The sequence below is a fragment of the Ambystoma mexicanum genome, chromosome 3q, assembly GCF_040938575.1.
Source record: "Ambystoma mexicanum isolate Mex_15411 chromosome 3q, UKY_AmexF1_1, whole genome shotgun sequence".
In the NCBI taxonomy this organism is placed as follows: domain Eukaryota; kingdom Metazoa; phylum Chordata; class Amphibia; order Caudata; family Ambystomatidae; genus Ambystoma; species Ambystoma mexicanum.
This window is the reverse complement of record NC_090926.1, coordinates 683026203-683038206: the sequence shown is the minus strand read 5'-3', so window position 1 is coordinate 683038206 and position 12004 is coordinate 683026203. Positions and strand designations below refer to the sequence as shown.

The following is a 12004-nucleotide window of genomic DNA, read 5'->3' as shown; positions in this document are numbered from 1 at the left end:
CTGTGTCAAAGGCAGCTGAGAGATCCACTAATATCAGTGCTGATTTAGTGTTGGAGTCTGCGTTCATCTTTAGATCATCCCATATTGAGACTAGTGCTGCCTCTCTTCCTCTCAGGGGTCTGAAACCTACTTGTGCCTGGTGCAGTAGATGGTTATTTTCAAAGTGCTCCAGTAGTTGTTCATAGATATAGGTTTCTAATAGTTTTGCCAGTAATGGGATGTTTGGAGAATGGTCTGTAGTTTGAGGGGTCTTCCACATCGCTTGTCGTGTCCTTGAGCGATGGTGTGATGTAGGCCGTTTTGAATGCTCTTGGTACTTTACCTGTTGTAAGTGATTGATTGATGCGCTTTAGTTAGTATTCCAATGGTGTGTCGTGTGCGAGCATGGATTTATTGATGTCTCGAGGGTGGGGGTTCATTGGGGAACCTGCCTCGTTACTCTTTACAACCTGGATTAGTCATTTTTCTCTTTACATCTGTTGGAAGCAGCACATTTTGTTTTGTGGTAAAGGGGCTGGTGGTGGCTGGTGCATTGTTTGGTCGATTGGTCTGCTTTGTATAACTTGGTGTATGTTGATTTTGTTCTTGAAGTGATCTGCGAGATCCTCGAATAGTTTCTGGGATGGTACTGGTGAGTTATTGCACCCGGGTGTGTTTCTCATTGCATTTAGGATGATGAATAAGTGGGTGGTGTTGGCTTTTCTGATCCATTCGTCATAATGTTTTTATTTGCTTTGAGAATTTCAGATTTTTTTTATTATCGAACTTGTGGTTGGTATTTTACTCTTTTGCCCTGGTCGTAGTTTTTCCTCCTATCATGTTGCGTTTTACATGTGATATGTTGAACTGATGTCTCTGGCTAAATCCCCTTGGTGTTGTTGTGTAAGATTTAATATAAGAGTAATTAAAAGTTGATGATTGAGTAATTACAAATTGTTGTGTCAGATCTAGTAATTTAGGAGGATTTGTTGTTTTTGTTTAACATTGGGACTGTCCATTAGGGCTGTGGACTGGTAGCTTTATTTACAAGGAATGGCATTGTTCATACTACTGGTAACTTAAATCACTCACTGCCGCTGGTCCAGTAATCAACCCTGTGGCTATGAAAGCCTGTAAGAGCACACAAGCAGTGAGACATGTCCGGAACCACTGAAGTCCTTGTTGTTTGTCGTTTGAGGGCACTCTGAGTCACACACACTGAAAGTAGATAATATAAGGGAAGCACTAGTCATACATGACCAGCGAACCACTGTGTTGGAAGGGAGACGCAGAGCTGTATGTGCAATCACTGTGCCCACAGAGAGCCTAGACTGTCTCCTGGCAACATGGACAAACTGTAAAAAGGAAGTAAGCGTGTGTGTGAAAGGACAAAGAGTCCTTCCACTGCAGTACGGGGTAAACTCCTGAGCGCCAGACCATGGACGAGAGCGGTTTCGAGTCGTGGTAGCTTTCCTCTGGTATGCACAATGAAAATACCACCTGCAGGGATCATCCTTTGCTCGCGTGATGAGAGCAATTTCAAGGTGTCTCAGTCTTGAAAATGACAATCACTGACATCAGGGAGTGTCAGCAGTTTGCAAGATTGCAGTCATAGTACACCAGAAGATGGAATTTCACAAAGGTGACATCATTAAAAACATTTCTGAATTTCTTAATGTTGAGAGGTAGTATGTTAGGCTTGGTTCCAGTGCAGGGCAGCTGGGCATTCTGAAGGATTCGTGTCGTGCATCATATTGCCTTTAAAACATAGAAGGGACCATGTCTGGCAACCTGAAGAATAGCATGAGACCACATGTAAATGTGCAAATTACCCCCCACCCTCTCCCCAAAACGAGTCGGGTGCCATTTTAGAATGAATCTTTGCCACTCATGCTTAACAACAACCTATCGCATTTGAGAAACACGCACCCCTTCTTCAACAACCATAGCTCCCCGCCCCCCACTCATTCCTATGACCTCTTCCCCAATCCTCTGCTTCCTTTCCACAGACGGAGGTCTGGCGACACCCTGGTGGGGTCACAATATGTCACCTTTTGGACAAGGGTAGGCGCCATAACACAACTACAGTGGGGATAGCAGCAGTATAAATATTAGATAACACAACTCTGCAGAACATTATACTAAGTAACAAAAAAATGATTGCTGAGTAAAAGACTGACGTTTTTCATCTGAGGCTACTTTAGGTCAGAAAGTAAATATAGGAACGCGTTGCATCACTGAACTACATAGCAGATGATATAATTAAAACGGACCTTTCTCTCCCAGCCTCTCTCTCGTGCTCTCACTCTCTCTCTCTGTTCTCTCTTTCTGCTCACTCTCCCTCTTTCTCGCTCTCATTTCTATCATATGCTCTAAGATGGTGCTCTCTCCCATGTTTTCTCTTTCTCTCTCTGTTCTCGCTCTACCTCTCGTTGTCTGTTCTCAATGTCTTTCTTTCATACAATCCTCAGGATATGTTGGTTAATTTGTAAAAGTTGTCACAGAGTGGCAACTATGTATTCTAAAATGGCTCCCCATGGGAATACCTTTCAGTGTTCATTTTGGGGACTAATTTACATATTTACATATGCTGTTTTTCAAGGTGACACGCATGATTACTAGAATGTTTTCAATACAGTAGGATGCAGTATGCCCTCGAGAGCCTTACTCTTGAAGTGGTAGCAGCATAGAGCACACCAAGTTTTACTATTTGTCCAAAAATGATTGAGTGTCTTCGGTTTATACATTTTACAGTGTCGCTATTTCAAGGCATCGTAGAGTGTTGTTAGTTTGAACTAAATACAACATGGGGTTGCTTCTTAAGAGTTACTGAATACAATACCACTGTTGTGGATTTCAAAAAGGCAGGTTATAAAATCCACTGTGGTCGTTTAAGACACTTTGGGTCTCTTCATGAGTTGTGTCTTAGCCTTTAAATGTGGCAGTACCGCTATTATCGCCGCATTCAAGGGTTGGCCCAATCATGAGTCGGGTGGTAAGTGGGAGTTTTACCTCCAGCTTTCTGTCCCCTTCTGATGTGTGTCCCCTTACTGCCCATTTTTGGCCATTTTCAGAGCTATTACTGCCATCACAATTACCGCCGACGGTAATAGCACCCCCAATCCCATTGGGCCAATGGACCCAATGGGGTATGGGTAATAATCGCCCAACCGCTACTCGTGATCCGGTGCTAATAGCACCAGACAAAGTAGCGGTAACACTATTTGTGCTGGCGGTATCCCAGCGGTATTAAGTATTAACTGCAAAGGTAGATTTTATAGATTGGCATGTGTCACCTCCTTCATGTACTGTACCATTGAAGGCATGATGGCATGAATGTGAGTAGAATATTTACTCCCATGTATGCCAGCATGCCCTCAGTGGTAATGTCCCGGCTTTCATGTTAGCTCCTGCAACAATGCCTGTTTGCTGAATTGTCCCTCCAACATGAAGCATCCTAGAGTGCCTCAGGCAGCAGCAGCAGCTACCACTGGGTACTATCCCCTCATATAGGCAACAACACCATTTCACCATTCACGTATTTGCCCCTTTATTAAATTGTTGAGTTTAAAGGAGGGAAATGTGTTGTGTCCTGAATGGATGGAGCCCGTGCGAGCAGTGACAGAGAGAGGTGCGGCATGGTGTGATACATGCAACCATGCACTATGACCCATGTGAGAGCTCTACGAGTTCCAGTTAGAGATGAATGTGAAGCGGTGAGGATGGAGCAGTGGACACAGCCCATTAATACATGTTACCAGCTAGGGGTCTGCAACCTGCGGCAACACCGATGTTTTGGACTACAACTCCCATGATCCCGCAGCCTTTACTGTGGTGGCGAGAGTTGGTGGGAGTCGCAGTCATCTGGAGAGCCGAAGGTTGCAGACCCGTGTACTAGAGGAAACTTGCCTAAAGAATTAAGATAAAAGAAGCCGATCTCTTAGTAAACTGGCTCCATTGTGGGCTTTTAAACTTAAGGTAGGACTCAAACACTTATCAAGGAAAGACAAGCAGAGGGCGGTTGAAGGTGGACAGATGAGTGTGGAAGAATACGATAGCGTTTCACCACTGTTCACGGATCTTTTGATCGTTAGCAGACTGAACATTTGACTGCAAAAGGGGGCCTCGGAGGAGACCACGGGCTGCATTACACTAGTGCAAAAACGGACCTACTGAAATCAAATACATTCTTTCACTGCATGTTTCCACCAGTACAAAGTACAAGAACTTGGGTAGACATTGAGTCTCATGACGAGATGCCGGTCCAGATACAAAAGCTTACCAGTACCGTTGTTAGCGGACGGGCAAACTCTGAGCCTTTCATTCCGACAGGTCTGACCTGGCGGAATGAAAGGCACCCGCGAGCACTGCAAGCCTGTAGCAGCGGCACTGTAATGAACCCTACGGGGCTCAATGGGCATGGGGATCTACCAGCACCGGCACACGCGAAAGGGCAATTACCAGGTTCAGCGGAGCTGGAATAAACCGGTAATTGCCCATTCGCGGGTTCCTGATTTTCTTGCCGGTTTGGAGGTAGCATTGCTGGTTTTACTGGCAAGACTACCTCCAACCTCGCAATGAGTCCAATTGTCCTGCAACAAAAATGCATTGAAAGAATATGATTTTTGCACTATGGCAATTTTGACCATAGTGCTAACTTCACTTGCAATAGTGAACATTTGATGTGGTGTCCCAAATAATGTTTGTGTCGGTGCTGCGGTGTTTGCAGGTCATAAAACCAGGCTGGAATATTTGTTAAATTCAGTCTTTCAATTCAGCATTACACCAGCATTACATTCAGCGTGTGTGAAAGTGTTCTTAGAGTGGCAAATATGTGTTCTAAAAAGAAACGTTAAAAAGAACAAAACTAAGGAATAAAAACAAGCATAGCAAACTACACCACTTGGTGCTTAGACACTGGTCTCAAAGGTGAGACCAGTAAGAACGCTAAGAAAAGACATGACGCTAATCCTTGCAGTGTGTCACCTCAGGCAGGAAACTGTGCTCACTCAATGGGCCTGGCAGTTTGTACGTGGAGGGAATATCTATGAATCTGTGTACTTACCGTCGCCTTGCACACAGCCAACCCAGCCGCCACATCTCTGTTAAGTTTACGCTGCGAGCCTTGAGTCCTTCGGCAACCTGTCTGCGAATTCCATCCTTCCTCCGTGCCACGAAGATGGACCTGTGGCTGAGAATGGGCCGCTTTGAGCAATGTCCTCTTTCTAATTTCCGTGAGACTAATTTCGACGTGGCGTGGTGGGGGAATCTGGCACCTGTGTTCCGAGTGGCCAAAGAGTGACTGTAGACAGCGACAGCACAGGAGGCAATGAGAAGGACTCCGTGCCCCGACGCTACTTTAATTGCTTGTGCTTCTTGTGGTCCTGTGGTCGGCGTGTGCTGCATCACCCCACGCAACTCTCATGCAGGCAGAGCAACACCCCAACAGCACAAAAGATAAAATAGCAACTTCCTCAAAGCGCAGAAGTATGGGTGGGGGCAGAGCGGAAGTTATGAGAGCTCACACTTACAGTAAGAGTTCCCAAAAGCTCCGTTAGCATGCGGCCCAATAAGGCCTACGGTCGGTCCTGCTCTTTACAGTGAAGCCTGCCAATACTTTAACACTGCAGGACATGTGATGCCTTAATAAGCTTCAGAGCGCGGCTTATGTGCCAAAAAAAAGCATTGGCAACGGCAAATAAGTTGGCTTTTGTGTAAGCATGTGATAGGCGTTTGTCAGACACTGCGATAACGGTACTACTTTGTCGTAAAATGCCAACAGCTGGCAAATGGTGTGAGTACCAGGGCATATAATGGCAGTGCCTGACAAATCCCTATTTAAGAGCCAGAACGGCCATCGTTGTCAATATTTGCTTTTGAACGTGCATTCAAGTGCAAGGAACATCTGCGAGGACACACATATTGCTTATAAATCAAGTGAAAGAAGGCACACTTGGTTTAGATATTTTAGACAGTCAAGCGGTAGGAAAAACCAAACAACACCCACAAACTGTGTGGCCCTTCTTATATTCTAATAGTTGCCTCTCTGCAAGAACTGTTTGCCCAACTGGAATTGCTTGCCCTCAGTTAAGTGTTGTTTGTTTGGTTATTTTATTTATATAGCACGCCTGTTGTATTTTGCTCCTTACCATCCTAGATAAACTGTTGTCCCACTAAATGAAATGCTTGCCCTACTTTAACTGTTGCCCCACTGCATTTTATTCTTTAGCACTGTATGAATTATTTGCTATAGTTAAATAGTTTTATCTAGTGTAATTGTGGCCCTGCTGCTTCTTAGGGGCCCGGATTACTTGTTTGCTGACGGGCTGAATTGTTTGCCCCAAGGCTAACACCCTCTCCTTCATGTGAAAACATATAATGCGCAGACAAGCTAAGCTAGCTACACCATCAATTTAATCTTCCTACCTAAAGACCTCAAACAACCTCCCCCTGCAACACCGCAACTAACTCACATGCCACCGCCAATGCACCCCAGCAGCACGGGCACGCAAGGCACCAACACCTCTCGACACAGACCACAATCACACGTGTTCTTCAAAATTGCACACCTGAACCCAGTGACAAGTTGTCTTGCCTTTGCCCACCCTTCCCACTAACCCAACCCACCACCCTCACTTTCAACTCTGTGAGCGTGCGTGGATACCTTGCAACTGGCATCGCTGTACAGAATAAATCCCCCGAACATAACATCTCCTTCTGACCCCTACTGCTATGAGAATTGTTTCCGCTTATACATGATTCTAAGGAAGCACTTCATGGGCACACGGGATAAGGGGGGGGGGGCAACACTTATCATATGAAATGTGCAATACCAGTGGGAGTGACTTGAGAGGGCATGAAATCGCTCCATGGCAACACTAGCCCATTTGAGCAAATCTAGGGGAGCGTGGACCCTTCGCATTAATTCACTTGGAAAGCCATGGAAAAAGGCTACCCTCAGCCACACATTAAACAGTTCCATGTGTTAATATCCCTGCAAAAATATCGCCATACAAGAAAATCGCCATATTTTCACTGTGATATTAAGCCATGGAACCTGCGTGGGACACCCCTGCAAATCCCATATTTTTTTTTTAATGGAGCAGGGGGTACCCCTGCATCCACCGCTCCCATTAACCCCATAAATTATCCCCACTAATAATATTGCCTATGGCCTTAACCCACAACCATATATATGGCAATATTATTGGAGGGGGTAATATTACCTGATACCCATTAAACACTTGCAGGGAAAGTCACTGCTGCAGAGAAAATGCTGAATTGCAATAAACCCAGCAATGTTAATAACCTGCTGCCCACCTTTCTGGCCCAAGTCACCCCTTCATCATTCAGACCCGATTTTAAAACACTTTGGAGAGCTCACGTAGTGATTCTTGTAGTGTAGATGTAGTGTGAGTGCCCCTTTATAAATGTATGACTACAGGTATCAAACACAAAGTCCTGGGAGCTTCATAGCTAGGACAAGCTGTGCAACTGAACCCTGCCGTGGGACAGCTTGGGATCTCTCCGCAGTCTCCCACTACTTTAAGTAGACACTCCCAAAGAGCATGTGATAGAGTCCGTGCGTTCAGGGATTACTTGCCACAGGTGTGCAGCTTGCTTTTATGCACGATGAGATCAAACCTGCCATTCATAAGGGCAAATACATGTCAAAGAAGTGGTCATGGAAAATGAATCGCCAGCTTTGAACAGTATATTCATGTTATTCAGTTTTTATTTTCTTGAATGCAAGCAAGTATTGAGCAGTCAATTGCGGGCAGTGTGGGCTCTTAAGTTTGAAATACAGATGACAAAAGACGCTCAAAGTAAATGGCGCACAGTCTTCTCAGTTGCATTAATGGGGGAGGTCTCCACTACCAATAAATAGATGGAGGCTTAATCCACTTGTCTGCTCTTTACTCTTGCCCTGGTAGAGAGGCCTAGTCTAAAGATGGCTGAAAGGGGGTGTGACGAATTGACTTTGGCCCTGCTGGAGTACAAGACTGAGTAGAGGCTAACGCGCCTACTCAATCCTCACACTTCTACAAGCCAAGGGCCAACACAATCGCAAAGGTAAAACAGGCACAGTTAAAAGGCATTACTCCTTCGCCTTTTGTGTTAACGTGAGCCGAGGGAAGGCTATACTCTAAAGAGGGGTGCAAATGTGGTTCCGTGGCAACCCAAACAGCAAAGACGACCAGTCCAAAACAGAGAAATAAAGGAATGTCCAATCAAGGTTCTATAAAAATATATATAATTTAAATTAACACAACATGTACATTAATAATTAACTAGAAAATCACTAAACAAAACCCATCCCTGGGGAAAGAACACCGCGTTAGCAAAGACAGCAAGATGCAGCACTATGGGCAATGAATTGGTGGTGTAAGGTAGTACAAAACCACAATGTTCTTAAAAGGATATTTTCCTATGGGTGCAAAAAGTGACCCAACCAGTCTCTAGGAATCAGGAATGGACCAAGGGGTCAGTCAGCAGTCAATAGTACCTTTTTGTGTTTTTGGCGATCTGGCAGTGCCAAACAGACTTGTGCAAAAGGCAGCTGCAGAGGGTCCCGTTTGTTCAAATGTGTCAAATGGTTCTTGACACCTTGCCTCAAGTGGTTGAACAGCGAAATCTATAGGATCCCGGCTGTCTTGGCTCTCATGGTGCTATGAGTCAAATTTCAGGGGCTCAGGGACAATATGAGTCCGTTTCTCAAGCTCCCACATGCTGGGGAGGCTGACACACAACGCCAGGGGGCCCTGGGTACCGCTGTGACTGGCAGAGAGGCATGTCTTGCTCCAGCAGAAGGTTTACTCATAATGGTCGCTGGGGATGGCTAGGGGGAGTGCTTGCCACTGCCTTGCAATGCCTATTTCACATCACAAATGGAGGAATTTGGAAAAGACTGCTCTCTCAACAGGGTCCAACAAAATCTTCAATGGTTGAAGTCTCAAAGATGATCCAAAGAACTGCTGGAAGACACCTTCTTTTAAACGTAAAAGTCCACAGGTTATTGGACTAAAGCTAGCTTGCTTTAGGGGGTCCAATCCCTGCTATTGAAATAAGTGGACTTTGCATTCTGACATCACACCCAAAGTGCGTTCTGCTAAAGGAAGTGGAGGGGACAGGAAGGAGAGATAGAGGCATAGAAACACAAGATGGTGGAACCCTCCTCCAGCTGTACACATCTCGCCCTGTCTATACTAACCCCACCCTTCCCGTCTCAATAGAATCAACTTTAGATATGCAGCCCTCTGGTGTGAGGCCAAACCTTTTGTGAATGGGTGTGCCCTTTGATTCCTGTTCCCAGGGCAGCTACCTGTGCAGTTGCTGTCCATGGAAAAGGGTGCTATCTGCCCCCACAGATGAGAAAATATAGGCAATCTCCCAAGGCTACAGGCCTGCCAGGGGGCAGGGACAGCCTTGTCATGAAAGGATACACATAACCCTTCCACAGCTTAACTGGGCCCACAGGGCTGACACATGTGTGATATTAATTTAATGTGGCTAGGATAACTATCAGAGATGCTGGCCACCATGCCCTAACTCAGGTATGGCTTATATTTACAATTTAACTTGCCACCAGGACAACATCCTCAGAGTCGTTTTTGAAACAGGTGTGCATATCTTATTATTTTTTTTTTAAACACATCAATAAGAAAAGCACTGGTGATTGTTTCTCCCTAGATACGCGTCCCTCACAGAAGAACTAAGCTATACCTATAGCTTGCTGGTGCGCCGCCTATCTAAAAGAGGACAGACAAGAGAAATCCTGTCCCTCTCCACAACTACAAAAAGGGCAAAGTTAAAAAGGCATCATATACTGATACAATAAGGAAAAAATGTTATCCTTCCCTATGCGTCTACCAATGACGGGTGCAGAACTATCATAAAATCAGAAGTTGATACAGAATCAATGCATATCAAGTCCCCAGTGTATACCCATAAACCCATATATGCGTATCTCTGTTTCTTATGCAGATTACGTTACATCAACAAGGTTGACTGGTTTCAGTGGTACATCCCAATTTTACTGCCTTCTCCAGGACCAAAACTGCCCTAAAAAGGTATACAATTCCTACTAGAGCAAATCCAGTCGGTCCTCTGGAGGATTATGTCAGAGCACCAATAATTGTGCATCAACTATTACTGAGGTCGGTGTATATCTAATTTAACAATCTTTACACCATCAGTCTTTTGACTCTTGCTGATTCAAAATTCCAATGTTAGTGCTTTTCTTCACATACGTACTGAAGGAAGTAGCTCAAGCGCACCCTAAATGTCTTTCTCTGCCTGGGTGGAGCTGTTTAAATGCAGCCCCTGCAGAGTCTTGGCTGTCACTGCAGCTGTCAAGAGGGCATCTATGACCCCTGAACCTGCTCTGTCCGACTGGAGAGCAGGTTCTGTAGATCAGGCTACTGATGCAGCAGGGCACAGGTAATCATAATGCTTTTAGCATGGTGCTTATGAAAGGGAAAGGTAACAAGGAAACCCCACTTGGGGTTAATAGGGGATGGCCAGTCAAGGAAGGGTACTAGGCCAAAATATGAAACAACTGAACAGTGAGTGTACCCTTACTAATTCTGTCTTAAACCACAGAAATGTAAGGTGGACAGGTAGAGTTAGATACTAGACCTAGCCACTGAGGTGTTTATTAAGAAAGGAGTAGGTTTCTTGATTCTAGAAATCCTCAGGATGAGTCAGCCGCAAAATGCATGTCACCACCCACTACTTCATTATACAGGGTGTTTCTAGAAGTTATTTCTAAACACAAAAAGGAACTGTGAATCAGAAAGAGGATTTGTAAAAAGGTTCAATCATGTATTTTCAATACTTAATATAACAATGAAGTAAAAAAAAAAAGGAATTCACATAGTGCATATAATTAGGTACTTTTCAGGTGATCAACAGAATTGCAAACAGATTGTTAAAGAAAATGCATAAAACAAAACAAAACAAAAAGGCAGTACTTCGCAGTTAAATCACTAACAAAGTGGTGTTCTTAGGAGGGGATTCAAATACATGTACAAAGTTCAGTGAATCTGTTGCATCATTGATCCCCACTTAGGATGCTTTAGTTTATGAAAGGGAATCTGATTGGCAGAATAGCCTTTCTGAGATTCAATTTCCTGTGTCATTTTATTTTTCGATCAAAATTAAAAAAGCCAGTGCTTCTATACCCTTGCCAGATAGCAATTCCTCACAGAGGTAGTGAAGGGAGGGGAGACTTCTGCTCCAAACCCGTGGGACTAATGGGGTGGCATGGGGTGGGTGTGTGCTGAGGCATGGTCCTCACTGTCGGCTAACTGGCAGGAGGGTGATTCTTGGCATGACGTTGTTACTTCACATGAACTGGTCTTTGCAACCGGATCACCTAGGGAGATGGTCTGCCATCCCTCTGGCTTGGGATATTAGGAATGGTTCTTTGTTTTTGACAAGTTAATTAATGGACAAGAACGTTGTATAATCCCCATGATGTCACTGAGGAATCTTTCATTAAAGTGCCAGAAAATAGGGTTTATCCATAACTTAAAGTTTTCAATTAAGTTTTTTGTTGTTAGTTTCGATAAAAAGAGAAGAAGTGGGGTCTACCGGGGTGTCCCAGAGAAGGTAAAATATAGAAAGGGAGAACTGTGTCCTAGTGAATTTTCACAGGAGGGCAAAAACGTGATACGAAAGCTGGGAATCAACAGCATAAGAAAAGAGATGTTAAACCAATTACTGAAGGCGTTTGGGCTGCAATGCCAGATCTACTAAAGTAGCCCATTGATCATCAAAAGCTGTATAGCCTTTACATCCGTCAGGACCAATGTTTTGGAAGGTTATGTGCTCTACGAGGATCAGAAAGGCACATTTCCTTTGTTTAAAAAGTAATACTTGTCAGGACTGTACTTTAAAAGAATCAACAAACACCAAATCACATGCTGTCAAAGGTGCCAATTGCCCTAGGTGTGCAAATTATTTCTCTACACTAGAAGTGCACCACAGTTGGGTGTGATATAATGACTGCTTCTCTGCAGGA

General features: G+C 44.4%; 1 protein-coding gene across 2 annotated transcripts in view; it reads right to left on the bottom strand.

The window, feature by feature from the left end:
- Window positions 1-12004, bottom strand: part of PIK3R6 (phosphoinositide-3-kinase regulatory subunit 6) — a 409768-nt gene that overhangs the window by 292458 nt on the left and 105306 nt on the right. The window contains exon 1 of one of the 2 annotated variants that reach the window (XM_069654587.1): window positions 5045-5340. The exons of the other annotated variant lie outside the window; for it this stretch is intronic. The gene's annotated coding sequence lies outside the window, so the exon portion shown is untranslated. Of the gene's footprint in view, window positions 1-5044; window positions 5341-12004 lie in introns of those variants that run through there. 2 annotated transcript variants of the gene reach the window in all.